Consider the following 15546-nt stretch of genomic DNA (forward strand, 5'->3'; position numbering starts at 1 on the left):
AAATAAAAAAAAAATTAAAAATATAGAGAACAGGTTTCATATAGCCCAGGTTGGCCTGGAATGTACCATGTAGCTCATGATGATTGTGAACTTGTGATCCTGTTGCTAAGATTACAGATGTGTCCCATCATGCCAGATTTATTGGGTACTAAGAATGTAATCCTGTATACTAGTCAAGTACTCTAGTAAGCTACATCTTGTCTTGGGATTCATTCTCTAAGGATGTAAAACATCTATATAAATAGAATGTTTTAGTGGGGTAGAATTAAAAACAAACCAACAACACAAATAGAAAAAAAAAACAACAAAAGGACAAAGATGTGACTTCACAGAATTTCTTAAGAAAAAAATGGAGAATAAACTACCAGTGAAAAGTAGTGAGAAAGCCAAGAGTTGACACAGCAATTAAGAACACTTCTTGGTCTTGCAGAAGACCTGGATTTGATTCCCAGCACCCACATTGCAGCTCAGAACTACCTGTAAGTCTGATCTCAGGGGAATCCAACGACCTCCATAGGCACCAAGAACACACAGACACACATTCAGGCAATACATAATAACAATAATTTAACATAGTAAATAATAATAAATCTAACAACAAAGGAAAAGAACATAGCAAGAAAAAGAGAACTTGCAGGCTGGGGATATAGTTTAGTAATAGAATGCTTATTCAGAATGCCCAAGGTCCCAGGCTCAATCCCCAGTACACATTAAAGAACAAACAAGTCAGGCGGTGGTAACGCAAACCTTTAATCCCAGCACTCGAGAGGCAGTGACAAGTGGATCTTTGTGAGTTCTAGGCCAGCCTGGTCTACAAAGTGAGTTCCAGGGCAGGCTTCAAAGCTACTGAGAAATCCTGTCTCAAAAAAAAAAAAAACCCACAAACAAAAACAAACAAAAAAGAACAAGTCTGAACTGATTCTAAAGTAGCACTGATGGATGGAAAGGGACAGTGTAGTTTAATCCTCAGAAGGCAGGGAAGGATTCTACATACTTTTTGAGTTTGAGTTTGAGTTTTAAATAACCAAGCTGGCCTTCAAATCCTGAGCTCAAACAATTCTCCCACCTCAGCCTCCAGTGCCTGGGACTACATACCCCATAATATGGCATTTCCGGTGATTAACAAAGCATCTAGATCAAACCATAGCTAAAAAACTGGTGATCAGTTTAGAAATCACATTTGAAGAAAGGTAGAGAGTGGCTGTTTGGTATAGGAAAAAAAGAACTTTTTGTTTGTTTTTCGAGACATGGTTTCTCTGTGTAACCCTAGTTGTCCTGGAACTCGCTCTGTAGGTCAGGCTGGCCTGGAACTCACAGAGACTCCCCTGCCTCTGCCTCCCAAGTGCTGGGATTAAAGGTTTGCATCATCACCAACCAGCTGAAAAAAGAACTGTTAAGTGGGACAAAATAAGTGTCACTGAATAGCTATAAAATGAATACCAGAGCTGCACAGAATTAAAAACAACTGCAGATGGAAAAATCAGAACCACTAAGTAAAAACTGAAGGGAGGCTAGTTGGAAATAATTGTCAGAACCAGGCACGATGCTGCACACCTTTAATCTTTAATGCTAGCACTTGGGAGGCAGATGCAGAGAGCCTGCCTACCCTACAGAGTGAGTTCCAGGTCAGTCAGGAATACACAGAGAAACTCTATCCTAGAAAAACCAAAACTAAAATAAATACATACATACAAAAGAATTATCAGGAAAAGCTTTTCAAAATGATAGATTTGGGGCTGGAGACGAGTCAGCATGTAAAGGCCTTAAAGGCCGAGTGAATTTACTTCAGCTCCAGGAACCTACACGCCAGAAGGAAGGACCCAACATCCTTCCACATGATCTTTCAACACTTAAGCACTCACACATATACACAAAATAAAAGGTCATAAAAAAGATAAATAAAAGGACACATTTGTAAACCTAGAATTGGTAGCCAGCAGCAGTCACTACCTAATGTTGTCATTTCTTTTTTGAGACAAGGTCTACGTAGCTCTGGTGGGCAAACTCAGATCCATCTGTCTCTACCGCCCAACTGTGGGGATTAAAGGTATGAGCCGTCACACTCGGGTCACATCATCACCCCTAACCACCTCAAATATGTATTTCAGGACCGGCTAGCTATTTAACTTCTGCTCCTGCCTCCCATCTGCCCAGAGGACTCCTGAGACTACAGGTGCTCACCCACTCCCACCCTCTCACCCAAACTACCTGGCCATCTTCCTCTGCTAACACATCCACTATGCCCATATTTATAAAGGTTCTGAAAGTTCAAACTTAGGTCCTCAGGCTTGCACAGAAAGCACATTACCCACCGAGCCATCTTTTCTTGAGACAGTCTTCACCTAGCCCAAGCTATCCTAAGTCATCATCTTCATGCTGTTCCTCTCCGCACCCCTTTGGTTTTTCTTTGTAGCCCTGGACGTGCTCAAACTCAGAGATGAGCCACCACGCCCAGCATGCCTCTCCCTTTCTTTCAATTCTTCTATAAAAGTCTAAAATTATTTCAAAATAAAGATTTTTTTGTTTTGTTTTGTCGAGACAAGGTTTCTCTGTAGCTTTGGAGCCTGTCCTGGAACTAGCTCTTGTAGACCAGGCTGGTCTCAAAATCAGAGATCTGCCTGCTTCTTCCTCCTGAGTGCTGGAACTAACTGCGTGCACCACCACCTCACAGCAATAAAAGATTTTTTTTAAGCTCCATTTCTTTGCACAGTGGCAACACATGCCATCATTTCCAATACTCAGAAAATGGAAACAGAGTCAGGCGGTGGTGAAAAAACGCCACTGTCACGTCACAGAAGATACACACATACACGCGTGAAAGAAGGTTAAGTAAGAAATGTCCCACAGCTGGGCAGTGGTGGCACAAGCTACAGTGGTGGTCAGGCTCCAAAGCTACAGAGAAAACCTGTCTCAAAAAAACAGAAAAAGAAAAGAAAATGGAAACAGAAGCCTGGTGGTAGTGGTGAATGCCTTTAGTCCCAGCACTTGGGAGGCAGAGGCAGGCAGATCTCCAGGTCAAGGAAAACTCACAATAGCTGAGTTCCAGGACAGACAGCCAAGGCTACAAGGAGAAACCCTATCTCAAAAAAAATGAAACAGAAGGATCTGCAGTCAAGACCAGTCTAGGCCACCTAAGGAAATCTTGTTTACATAGACAAATACCTTTTTGTCACTGTAAAAGAAAGTGAAGGCAGGCTTGGTGGCATTTGCCTGTAATATCAGCACCAGAGAAGGAGAGGCAGGATGATCACAGGGCCAGCTTAGGTCAATAGTGAGGTAATGAGTCAGAAAAGAAAAAAAAATGGAAAAAGGTTATATCTACTTGTCATTTCTGATTTTCTTGCATTTTATGGAAAACTAAAACTTACACATCAACTACTCATGCTTAATGTTAAAAAAAATGTGGGGGACTGGGAATGCAGCTGAGCAGCAGAACTTTCACCTACCATCTGTATAAGTTCCAGCCCTTGAACCGGGTATGCTATTACATGAGTTCAAAGTGAGTCTGGGCTATATATGTAAGGCCCCATTCTCAATAATAATCCACAAATTTTCAATTCAGAAATAAAGTTAGAAAGAACCAAACATCTAACTAAAGCTAAGCTATATAGCTGTAAGAAATCCCAAAGCTAGAAGTAGAGATATAACTGTGATTTCCCAAGCAAGAACAAGATAGCTTGAATCCAGAAGCTGCAGACCAGCCAGGCCAACACAAGACCCCAATCTCGGAGAAAAAACTTCCAGGTGTTTCCTTTGGTTGTCAGCAAACAATGGAAAATGACTTTAATACAGACTATAACCTTATTTGTATATCTGAAATTTTAGTGCAGGAACTCTGTTAAACATAGGAATAGACTTGTTTCTAAACCTGGAAAGGGAGAGAATTGGGACACACCCCCAAGATGGGTACCATGGGGGCATATATCTACAATCCTAGCACTTGAAAGACTGATGCAGCCGGATAGTAGTGACACACACCTTTAGTCCCAGCACTCGAGAGACAGAGGGATGTAGATCACAGTAAGTTTGAGGCCAGCTGGTCTACAAAGGGAGTTCCAGGACAGTCTGGACTGTTTCACAGAGAAACCTTGTTTCATTAAAAAAAAAAACAAAAAACAACCTGATGTGCACTAGGTGCACATTATACCATTATACCTTTATGGCTCACGCCTTTAATTCTAGCACTCAGGAAACTGAGGCAGTGGATCTCAGAGGTGGAGGCCAGCCTGGGCTACAGAGGGAGTTCCAGGACAGCCATGGTTACACAGAAAAACCCTATCTTGAAGAAAAAATAAAGGGGGGAGGGGGGATGAGCACACACTTTTAATTCTAGCACAGGGAGGCAGCGGCAGGTGGTTCACTGAATTTGAGGCCAACCTGCCAGGGCTGTTACAAAGAGAAAGAAACCCTGTGTTGAAAAATTTAAAAAGGGCCGGGCGGTGGTGGTGCACGCCTTTAATCCCAGCACTCCAGAAGCAGAGGCAGGCGGATCTCTGTGAGTTGAGGCCAGTCTGGTCTACAGAGCTAGTTCCAGGACAGGAACCGAAAGCTACGGAGAAACCCTGTCTCGAAAAATCCAAAAGAAAAAGAAAAAAATTTAAAAAGGCTGAGGCAGGAGGATTGCCATGAGCTCATGGGCAATTGCCATGAGGGCAGTCCAGACTACATAGTAAAATCCCAGGCCACCCTGAACTAAAGAATAAACCTTATCTCAAAAAAAATCTAAAAAAAAAAAAAAAAAAAAAGGAGACTTGAGAAGCAGCTCAGAGGTTAAGACCAACTGTTGCTCTAGTAGAGGACCCAGGTTTGATTCACAGCAATCACACAGTGGCTCATAGTCCAGCCCTAAGGGAACCCAACCCCCTCCTAACTTCCATGGGTACCATGCACACACGTGGTGCACCAAGAAACAGGCAAAACACTCTTATGCAAAACATTAAATAGATCTAAAATAAAAATTTTTAAATAATACAGGTCTCCAGAGACAGTGGGACATGTATCTCTGTGGGCTCAAGGACAGCCAATAATAATAATAATAATAGGAAGGCCTAATGGCTCAGCAAGTAAAAGCACTTGCTCCTATGCCTCAGGACAAGTTCAATCCCCAAAAGCACATAAAGAAAACTGATTCCTAAAGTTGCCCTTTGACCTCCACCACACTCATGTTGTGGCATACATACACACACATACACACATACACACACACAACGTTAAAAATAAGTAAATAAAATACAATAAGACACACCCTTGCACATTGCAACTTTAGTGCATGTGTTAACAACAATAGGAAAAGAAGACAAACTCCACTAAGCTTCAATAACTTGATTGAAATATCCCTGAGAACATTCATTGCCCTCATTCCAATGCTATAATCAATTGTTTTACTGATTAAGCTACCAGGAACAACGGAGGTATTTTGAGACAGTGGATAATTAAATCTAATTGTGTACAAGCACCAATACTTTCAATACACACTAGAACCTGATTTATCAATCTCTGCTGAGTTTGCTTTGCATGAGTATATTCCCTTTTTGAAAGAGAATATCTGGAAGACGGTTCTGTCTCAAAAAAGTAATAGCTTTAATCAACACTAAATGTGAGATTATGACTGAGATCAAAATATCATCTTTGAAAGGAAGTGGTTTGGGCCATCACACTCCATCAATTGAAAAAAAGGCCATCACCTGAACACACTCCCATTCTAGCGAGTGGAGAAAAGGGAAAGTCACAAAGTTGCAAGTACCTGCTGTACTCTACAGATAGATGGAGTGCCATGCTTAGCAACTGTAGTGTTGTCTACCAAACACTCAGCCTGTCACAGTTAGGGCCTGACAACTGTTCACTCTAAATCCATGCGCTCAACTTGGATTCAGGATTCATTTATAAAAATAGCTGCTGCTGTTGTTGGTCTTTGAATCTCTGCGCTGATGACTGGGCAGTGTTACCCTATAGGCCCAGAGCAGCTGTATTTCCCTCACCACACCCATCGCTCTGCCTACCCTGCCAAGCGGCCGGCAACCGCCCCCCTCCCGCTTGTCAACCCGCCCCCCATCTCTGCACCATACTAATCTCCCTCCTCCTGGGCTGAGTGAGCAAATTACAAGCACAAATATCCCCTGATGCAATGCCACAACCATCCCTGGGAAACAGCAGGGGCAGTTGCCAAAAGCGCAGCAGTAGGGAAATGGGCGGGAGACGCTCACAGAGAGCAGGAATCACAGTCGGGGCCAAGAACCACCGCAGGGGCCCTCAGGAGAAGTACAGTAACTGGACCAGCGGGGGGGAAGGGGGGCTCCGGGGAAAGCTGGGTAACACTAATCCTCCCTGAGAAGTACAGGCTACGCTACCCCACCTCACCCCAGGAGAGGGCGAGCTCACGATTCCTAAAACACAAACCCCCGTGGGGCAATCAGTCTCTTCCCTCGGAGCGGCAACTGCATTTAATCTACACAATCCTGGAGATAAAGCCTCCCCAACACGCCCAGGAGGCAATCTCAACTAAAGCTGAGCTCCGCCTGGAACAGCCCGAGAAAGCCCGTCCCGGGTGCTAAGTTAACCACAATCTCTTGCTCTGAGTAACGTTTCCAACGGGCGCTGCTAGTCCTGCTCCCTAAGTTTCCGAGCTCTGCACCCTTAAAGTGACCGCTCTGCAGTCCTGAAGCCAGACTCGGGAAGCGCGTCAGTGCCCATACTGCGCGGGGCCCACGCACACAAGAGTAAAGATTCTCCGGACCACCGCTCAACCCCACCCATCAAGCCCAGAGCGGACACGCGGAGGCTGCCCTCAGTTCCCACGTCCACTGTCGCCCCTCCTGGAGCCTGCAGAAACGTCCCGGCGTTCCTGTGCAACCCCCGAACCCCACCCAAGGCCCCAGGCTGCAGCCGACCCTCGACGCCGGGGCGCAGCTCCTGCCCAGGCTGAGGCAAGCCGCTCGGCTACACAGCCCCAGACGCCCAGAAACAGGATCTCTCGGCCCGTCTCGCCCTGCCCGATCCCCCTCGGAAGACTCCGCGGAGACTCCGAAGGTCACGCCCGCAGGCCCCCCGCCGGGCCCCCTGTGGCAGCCACCCCGGCGTCCCGCAGGCCGGCAGCCACCGCCCTTCCCCGCCTCGGGCGGGACCTGCGGGGTCTACCGCGGTCACCGCGAGAACTTAAGGCAGCGTCTCCGAGGACGGCGAGGAGGCCGACCATCGGATCCCGTCTTCATCAGCACTCACCCGCCGCCGCCAAGCCCAAGCCGGAGCCGCTGGAAGCCGGGAGAGGGCAGAGAGGAGCCTGGAGCAGCCGGGAGGAGCCGCAGGAGCCACAGAGCAAGCCGGAGGGGCGGGGCGCAGGGAGGTGGCCGCTTCCTCGTCGCCCTCTTGAAGGCCGGCATGAAGGCGGGGCGTCCCTCACAGCCAGCGGACGCCGTCCCAGCCAATGAGCGCCGCGGAGGGGCGGGCCGAGGCGCCGCGAGCCAATCCACGCCCGCCCCTGCTCCTCCACCTCTCCGTGGAAGCGGCACGAGCGACGGGCGGTTGGCGGGGCGCGCGTCGGAGGTCTAGGCTGTGGCCTCCGGCCCGCGGATACCTCAGCGAATGGCGAGCTTCAGGCTGCCTCCGCCGTTCTGAGATGGCCACGGCTTCCTTTCCCAAGAGGGAGGATGCTAGTGTGCGGCGCACGCGGCCTGGGTGCGAGTGGGCCCACGCGGGCCCTGCATGGTGGGCTCTATGATGTAATCTGGGAGGGGCTCGGGGCGGGTCCTTGGGTCCTGCGCCGCAGGGAACCCTGACGGCGAGCAGAGGGCGCGACTCGAAGCTGCTGCACAGAGCCTGCCTTGAAAGGTGACAGGACTAAGCTGAGTTGAGACCTTGTTGATTGCAAAACTGATTATATAGTCTGGCGTGTATTTAATAACTGAAAGTAACTTCATGTTTCTTTTAGGTTTTTTTTTCTATGAAGTTACTTAAAAATCACCTTTGTGTGGTTTGGTTTGCTTTTTTGTTTTTTTTTTTTTTTTGAGACAGTCTCACACCATAACACAAGCTGACCTGAAATTCACTTTGTATCACCCACCTGCCTCAAAGTGAGGGCAGTCCTTCTAGAAGCCTCAGCCTTCTAAATTCCCAGGAGCCCCCACACTTAGCTAAATTACCTCCTCCCTCTCCTTTTTTTGAGACAGGGTCTCACTGTGTTTGATTTACTTTATATTACCTCAGGATAGTACTGGTCCAGAAAAAATAGTGATGCCCAATCCCATTGAGTGCTTGCTCCATCTTCCAAGTAGTAGAATCACAACAATCCTACATGGTTAGTAAATATATCCTCATTCCCGTTTGTATTTTTGGTTAGTCAGGCTTTAACAGTTTAGCCATCTCTCCAACCCTCCACATTCCCTGTTTATGAAGGAGAGGACAGACTTTAGTAACAACATAATGTCAACAAGGCAGTGTTTGGCTAGTGGGGCTTTAACTTAGGTAGCCAGGTGCTAGGATTGTAAATTCAGCCTTATAGAGGTTACCAGAAAGACTTGTTTAGGAAGCACAGCTGTGTTTTGTAGCTGTGTAGCCTTGGGTAAGCTAAGCCTCAGTTTCCTCGTTTATGAAAATTAGATAATAATCACTCTCAATAGAGTTATTAATAGGATGCCAGTGGCAAAATACTGATGACCCATATTCCTGTAAAATCTCAACACAGCCTAACAAACTATGTAAAGGTGTGGAAGCCTTCTGTTTGTTTGTTTGTTTTTTGATTTTTCGAGACAGGGTTTCTCTGTGGCTTTGGAGCCTGTCCTGGAACTAGCTCTGTAGACCACAGAGATCCGCCTGCCTCTGCCTCCCGAGTGCTGGGATTAAAGGCGTGCGCCACCGTCGCCTGGCTGTGGAAGCCTCTGAATGTATCACTGTGGTGCCACCGTTTCCTCTGCAGGATCTTTCCATCCTGCAGGGAAGCTCCTTAAGCAGGAAGGTTAACAACTCAAAATAGCTTCAAGAACTTCCAGAAACCAACCAGATTCACTAGGCTCCTCCCTGCCAGAATTCAGTGTTCCTCCCAGAAGACCAGAGGTTGGCTGCAAAAAAGACTCTCAGACCAGACCAGCTGCCTGAAAGAAGCAGAAACCAACTGAGCTGCCTAGATGAGGTTTAGATCAGACTCACCTGGAAGGGACACTCTCCAATCTGCTGAGTGGCTTGCTTACTGTGCGGGGTACTCCAGAAATCCCAGTTCTGTGAGTTGTCTCCTGTTCTGGGGTGGGCCGTGGTGATGTGACTGTCTTTGAGCCTTTTCTGCTCCTGTAAGTAACCCCTCTCTCATAGCCTTTCATATAAACTCATTGTTTGACCAAGTTAAACCTTGGTCTATCCTGAGTTTCCTTTCTAGGGTGAGTGGACTTGTGTGTATCTCCCCAGGAAAAATTTTGTCATTGATTTGAACTGTAAATGGAGATAATAGTTTCATGGGATCCATATTATTAACTCTCCTAGAGCTGGACAGTGGTGGCACACACTTTTAATCCCATTACTCAGGAGACAGGGGCAGGTAGATCTCTGAGTTTGAGGACAGCCTGTTCTACAGAGCAGGAGAGCCAAGACTACACAAAAAAACCTTGTCTCAAAAAACTAAAAAATAATAACTATCATAAAGAACATACATTTGTACTTAGCATTTAGTGGTCATAGTTTACTATGAAAATCATAGTAACTGGGGCTGGAGAGATGGCTCAGCGGTTAAGAGCATTGCCTGCTCTTCCAGAGGTCCTGAGTTCAATTCCCAGCAACCACATGGTGGCTCACAACCATCTGTAATGAGGTCTGGTGCCCTCCTCTGGCCTGCAGGCATACACACAGACAGAATATTGTATACATAATAAATAAATATTTAAAAAAATTTTAGTAACTAACTCACTGTGGCAATGCATGCCTTTAATCCCAGCACTCAGGAGGCAGAGGCAGGCAGATCTCTTGAGTTTGAGGCCAGCCTGATCTACAGAGTGAGTTCCAGGATAGTCAGGGCTACACAAAGAAACTCTGTCTTAAAAAACTAAAATTAACCAATTAGTAATAATAACCCAGGTGTGGGTGGAACTTGCCTTTTACCCCAGCACTTGGGAGTCAAAGGCAGGCAGATCTCTGTGAGTTGGAAGCCAACCTGCTCTACAAAGTAAGTTCAAGAACAGTCAAGGCTATTACACAGAGAAAACTTGCCTCAGAAAACCAAAAATAAATAATAATAACAAAAGGCCAGTAGTCCAAGTACGTAGTAAACGGGGGCGGGGGGGGGGGGGGGCTGGAGGATTAGTTCAAGGCCTTCCAGGAATACCTGAAATCCTGTACCAAACAGAAAAGTAGAGGTTTGGTGGGAAAGCTACAGAACTGTAGAGAACCAGCCAATAAAAGACCATTAACACAAACCTGAAAACTAAACTATCTGATGTAGATTGCACACCTGTTATTTAAGGCCCAGATCACCATCTAACGCGTGCTGTGCACACACACACACACACACACACACACACACGAACATGTGCACTCCGGCACACCCACATATGCTCTACTCCAAGGAAAATGTAAGGAAACTAACATAGTCATTTTTCCAACAAATACATATGGTGCACCTTCCTGTTAGATAAGCCACACAGTGAGTAAGCACATTCACAAAGATACAGGAGCTCGATTTCCTAACTGAAGTGGTACACACCTGCGACACCAGCACTCTGGGGGTAGAGACAGAAGCTACTGAGTTTCAGATCATCTATGAGAAGTTTGATTCTAGTCTGCACTGCATAACAACAACAAAAACACTGGATCTTGGTGGTTGATCTCGGTTGGCTGGGGACTGTCATGCACCTAAGGCAGGAAAAGATCTTGCGTCAATCAACTCTAGGCTCCAACTAGAATTGCAGACAGTTGTAAGCTGTCATGTGGGTGCTGGGAATTGAACCCAGGTTCTCTGGAAGAGCAGTCAGTGTTCTTAACCCCTGAGGCATCTCTCCAGCCCCAACCTGGCTAGCTTTTTGTCCTTTTGTTTTGTCTCTTCCTTTTTCTTTCCAGGATCTGCTTCCTGGCTGCAGAGCATAACCACTGAGCTGTGACTCCGAGACTGCTCAAGCAGAAGCCTGGCTGCGCTCCAGTTCTTCCGTGTTCCACTCTGAATCCCAGCTGAATATCCTGGTTTCTTTTCAATTCTGACCTCTAATGTCAAAACCTCCAGATTGGCCTCCTTAGTCGGATTCAGCCCTTCTACAGTCAGTATCCTTGATACTGGTACTAGGTGGTGATTCTCATCCTGATTGCTTCTACACCTCACTCTGAGCTCAGTCTGACCTCTTTCTTGTTCAACATCTGCAGTCACTAATAAAGAATGAGTCATGAGGCTGAGGTGTATAGTTCATGAGCAGAGTACTGACTGTCATCATGCAGGAAGTGCTGGGTTTCACTTCTAATTTGGGGTATATGAGTATATATATCAGACACAGCATGAGCTAGAAGACTCTCTGCAATGCTTTTCTAGTCCCGAGACCAAGAAGAAATAGAAAGTAAGCAAGACCACTGGTAGTAATCGGAAAGGGCAAGGTGGGGACTCTGCAGAGCAGAAGTGCACATACCCCAGCTCCTCCCAGTGCTGCCAGGCATCGAGTACATGGACACAGCATGTCCAGAGAACAGTCAAATTCCTCCAAGAAATGTCCTAATCACTGAGTTAAATATCAATTAATTGGGAAAAAAATGGGCTGAGTGGTGGTAGCCTGCACGCTGATAATTCCAGCACTCAGGAGGCAAAGGCAGGCAGATCTGTCCGAGTTCCAGAACAGCAAGGGCTAAACAAAGAAACCCTGGGGGGGGGGGGGCGGAGACGACAAAAAAAAACACTTGGGTGGGTAAGAGACCTGAGTTCAAATCCCAAGAATCCATGAAAAAAAAGCTGCATGTGTAATCTCAGTATTGACGTGGGTAGATACAGAAAGACCAAAACTGGGCTTTCTGACAGCCTACCTCCAGGTTCAGTGAGGGATACTGACCTAGTTTCAAAGAAACCAAGGCAGAGTGATAGAGCAGAACACAGCCTTCTCTATAACCTCCATATTTTGCACAGGCTTGTGCTGCACGTGTGTGTAAAACCGTGCATTCTCCTGCCTCCATCTTCAAAGTGCTGGGACTACAACCTGACTGAGGGCTGTTAGTTAAAAAACAAAGTAAGTACAGTTGATTTCAGATTCAGGAGGTAGAGGCAGGCAATTTTCTGTGAATTTGAGGCCAGCCTAGTCTATTGTTGTGGTTTGAAAGAAACTGGTCCCCAAAATGAGTGATATTACTAGGAGGTGTGGCCTGTTTGGAGCAGGTGTGGCCTTGTTGGAGAACCTGTGTCACTGTGGGAGTGGGTCTTGAGGTCTCTCTCAAGCTTCCCTCAGTGTGACACTTCAAGTAGATTTCATGCTGCCTTCTGGTCAAGATGTAGCCAGCACCACGTCTGCCTACAAACTGCCATGCTCCCCTTCATAATCATAATAGACTGTACTTCTGAAACTGTAAGCGAGCCACCCTCAATTAAATGTTTTCTTTATAAGAGTTGCCATGGTAATAGTGTCTCATCACAGCAATAAAAACCCTAGCTAGACATCTATCAAGTAAATTCCAGGCCAGCAAGGACTACACAATGAGCTCCTGCCTGAAAATAATAAACAAAAACAAGAACACAGTATAGCTAACCATATCTGTGGGCTGGCATCTTAGTTTGCCAATTTATGGTCTCTGTGTTGATGGCTCCTTTCCCTTAGGTGAGTCCATTAGGAGGGCAGATGCCGGCAGAACCCCAACCTCAGCCCCTTTGTTCAGGCCTTGTGTGAGTCACTTGAAAGCTAAAAAGCAGCTCTTGCCGATTCAGTAAGCCTTTGAGGAAAGCTGCCAACTCCAGAGAAGAATTGAAATGAAAATGGAAGGGAATCTTTTCACAGATGCTTGCCTTGGCGACTTGGGACTTTCCACTTAGCTTGGCATCAAACATTTGGCAGCTTGGACAAACTAACTTATATTTAGGAAAGAGCTACACATATTCATGCAATCCCTGCAGGCACAATCCATGCTGATTCAATTGCAATTCAGGGAACTTAGCAGGGGAGCATTTTTAAGATGTTATATTTAGAAATAATGTTCAAATTTATTTGAAAAGTTTCAAGAATAAAAATTTCAAAGAAGACTCTCATGTATCTTTACCAAGCTTCAGCCATTTTTGTTTGTTTGTTTGTTTTGTTTTTTTTTGAGACAAGGTTTCTCTTTGTAACAGTCCTGGCTCTCCTGGAACTCACCTACCTACCTCTGTCTCCCAAGTGCTAGGATTAAAGGTGTATGCCACCACCACCGGCAAGCTTCAGCTGTTTTAAACATTGTATCATTGTATCTATTTGCTTAATCATGTGCTGCACACACATGCCAGTCTAAACACAGACTTTTTTTTTGGTTTTGGTTTTTCTTTTTTCTTTTGTTTTCTTTTTTTTTTTTTAGTTTTTCGAGACAGGGTTTCTCTGTAGCTTTGGAACCTGTCCTGGCACTACCTCTTGTAGACCAGACTGGCCTAGAACTCACAGAGATCCACCTGCCTCTGCCTCCCGAGTGCTGGGATTAAAGGCCTGTGCCACCACCGCCTGGCTGGTTTTGGTTTTTCAAGACAGGATTTCTTTACATAGTCTTGACTGTCCTGGAACTAGCTTTGTAGACCAGGCTGGTCTTGAACTCACAGAGATCTGCTGGCCTCTGCCTCCTGAGTGCTGGGATAATCATTTTAATGATAGTTCACATATTTCAGGCCTTTTACCCCTAGATATAACAAGGTATATTTCTTAATAATAACAATACAAATATCAACCTTATGAAATTTAAAATCAACTGATTCAAGATTCTATCTATCTGGGTGCACACTTTTTTTCCTGGTTACTCTTTTTTTATTTTATGTGCACATTTTACTTCATGTGCACATTTGTCTGTGTATTGGATCCCCAGGAACTGGGGTTACAGATAGTTATAAGCTGCCACATGAGTGCTAGGAACTGAACCCGGGTCGTCTAGAAGAAAAGTCAATGCGCTTAACCTCTGAACTATCTCTCCAGCAGAGTGTACACCTTTAATCCCAGCCCTGAGGAGGGAGAAGCAGGTGGATCTCTGAGGCCAGCCTGGTCTATATAGAGTTACAGACCAGCCAAGATGGCATATTTGAGACCTTGTCTCAGAAATAAACAGAGTTCTATCTAACAAGACCTAGATCACAGCTTGGCATGCTGGTACATGCATGAGCAGAACCAGGAACATCACTGAAAGTTTGAGGCTAATCTTCTCAATGATGAGTAACAGGTCAATCTAGACTACAGAATAAGAAAAAAAACTCTGTTTAATCATTCATCCATATTCTATTTTTTTCTGTTAACACAATAATATAATAATAGCATTTCTTCTCCTCTGGATAGTTATGTCTCTTTTTAAAAAATATTTATTTAGCCAAGCAGTGGTGGCACACGTCTTTAATCCCAGCACTCAGGAGTCAGAGGCAAGCAGAACTCTGAGTTTGAGGTCAGCCTGGTCTACAGAGTGAGTTTCAGGACAGCCAGGACTGTTACACAGAGAAACCCTGTCTCAAAAGAACAAAAAACAAACAAAAAAATTATCTTTATTTTATATGTATGCCTGCACATAATTTTATATGTTTTACCTGTATGTGTAACATATGCATGCCTGATGCCTGTTGAGGCCATAAGAAAGAACTGGATTTACAAACAGTTGCTAGCCACCATGTGGGTAGTAAGACTCAGGTCCTTTGGAAGAGCAGCAAGTGCTCTTAAACACTGAGCCATCTCTCCAGCCCCTGCTATGTCACTTTAGGTTCAGCTACTGTGGAACATTTTTTTGTTTGTTTTGTTTTGTTTCGAGACAGGGTTTCTCTGGAATTTTGGAGCCTCTCCTAGACCAGGCTAACCTCGAACTCACAGAGATCTGCCTATCTCTGCCTCCTGAGAGCTAAGATTAAAAGCATGCGCCACCACTGCCCGGCTGTGGAACATTTCTTAACCTTCTTTCACATGTGTATGTGTCTATCTTCTTTGACATGACAAATTTTTCAAATTTTTTCGGGGGGTGGGGAGTTGTTTTGTGTTGGTTTTATTTCGTGTGTATATGTGTACCAATGTGTAAGTAGTGTTCCTGTATGTGGGGTGTTCACACACAAGTATACATGTCCATATGAAGATCAGAGGTCACCATCAAGCGTCTTCCATCAAAATTCGATTCAGCTGCCTGGCCATAATTCAGGGCTTTGTCTGACTAAACCTTCCCAGAGGTGAATTGCAAAGATGTGTCACCCTGCTTTTTTCTTGTTTTAATATTTTTTAATATGTGTGTGTTAGGTATATGTTGTGTGCACATACCTATATATGTACATGTATGTATATGTATTGTGCACGTGTGTGAGCAGGTGCACACACTGCACATGAGCATCCTCTATTCTTTATCTTGCCTTAGGTGTTTGAGACACGGCCTTTCACTGAATTAAAACGGTTTCCAGTAGACTAACCTGTTAGCAGC

General features: G+C 45.3%; 1 protein-coding gene across 48 annotated transcripts in view; it reads right to left on the reverse strand.

Moving 5' to 3' along the window:
- Map4 (microtubule associated protein 4) overlaps positions 1-7352 on the reverse strand; it is a 133616-nt gene extending 126264 nt beyond the window's left edge. For all 48 annotated transcript variants that reach the window (XM_075964566.1, XM_075964560.1, XM_075964543.1 and 45 more), the window contains exon 1: positions 7219-7352. The gene's annotated coding sequence lies outside the window, so the exon portion shown is untranslated. The remainder of the gene's footprint in view (positions 1-7218) is intronic.
- Between the last annotated feature and the right edge of the window lie 8194 nt (positions 7353-15546).

Source organism: Microtus pennsylvanicus, chromosome 3, assembly GCF_037038515.1.
Source record: "Microtus pennsylvanicus isolate mMicPen1 chromosome 3, mMicPen1.hap1, whole genome shotgun sequence".
Lineage (NCBI taxonomy): Eukaryota > Metazoa > Chordata > Mammalia > Rodentia > Cricetidae > Microtus > Microtus pennsylvanicus.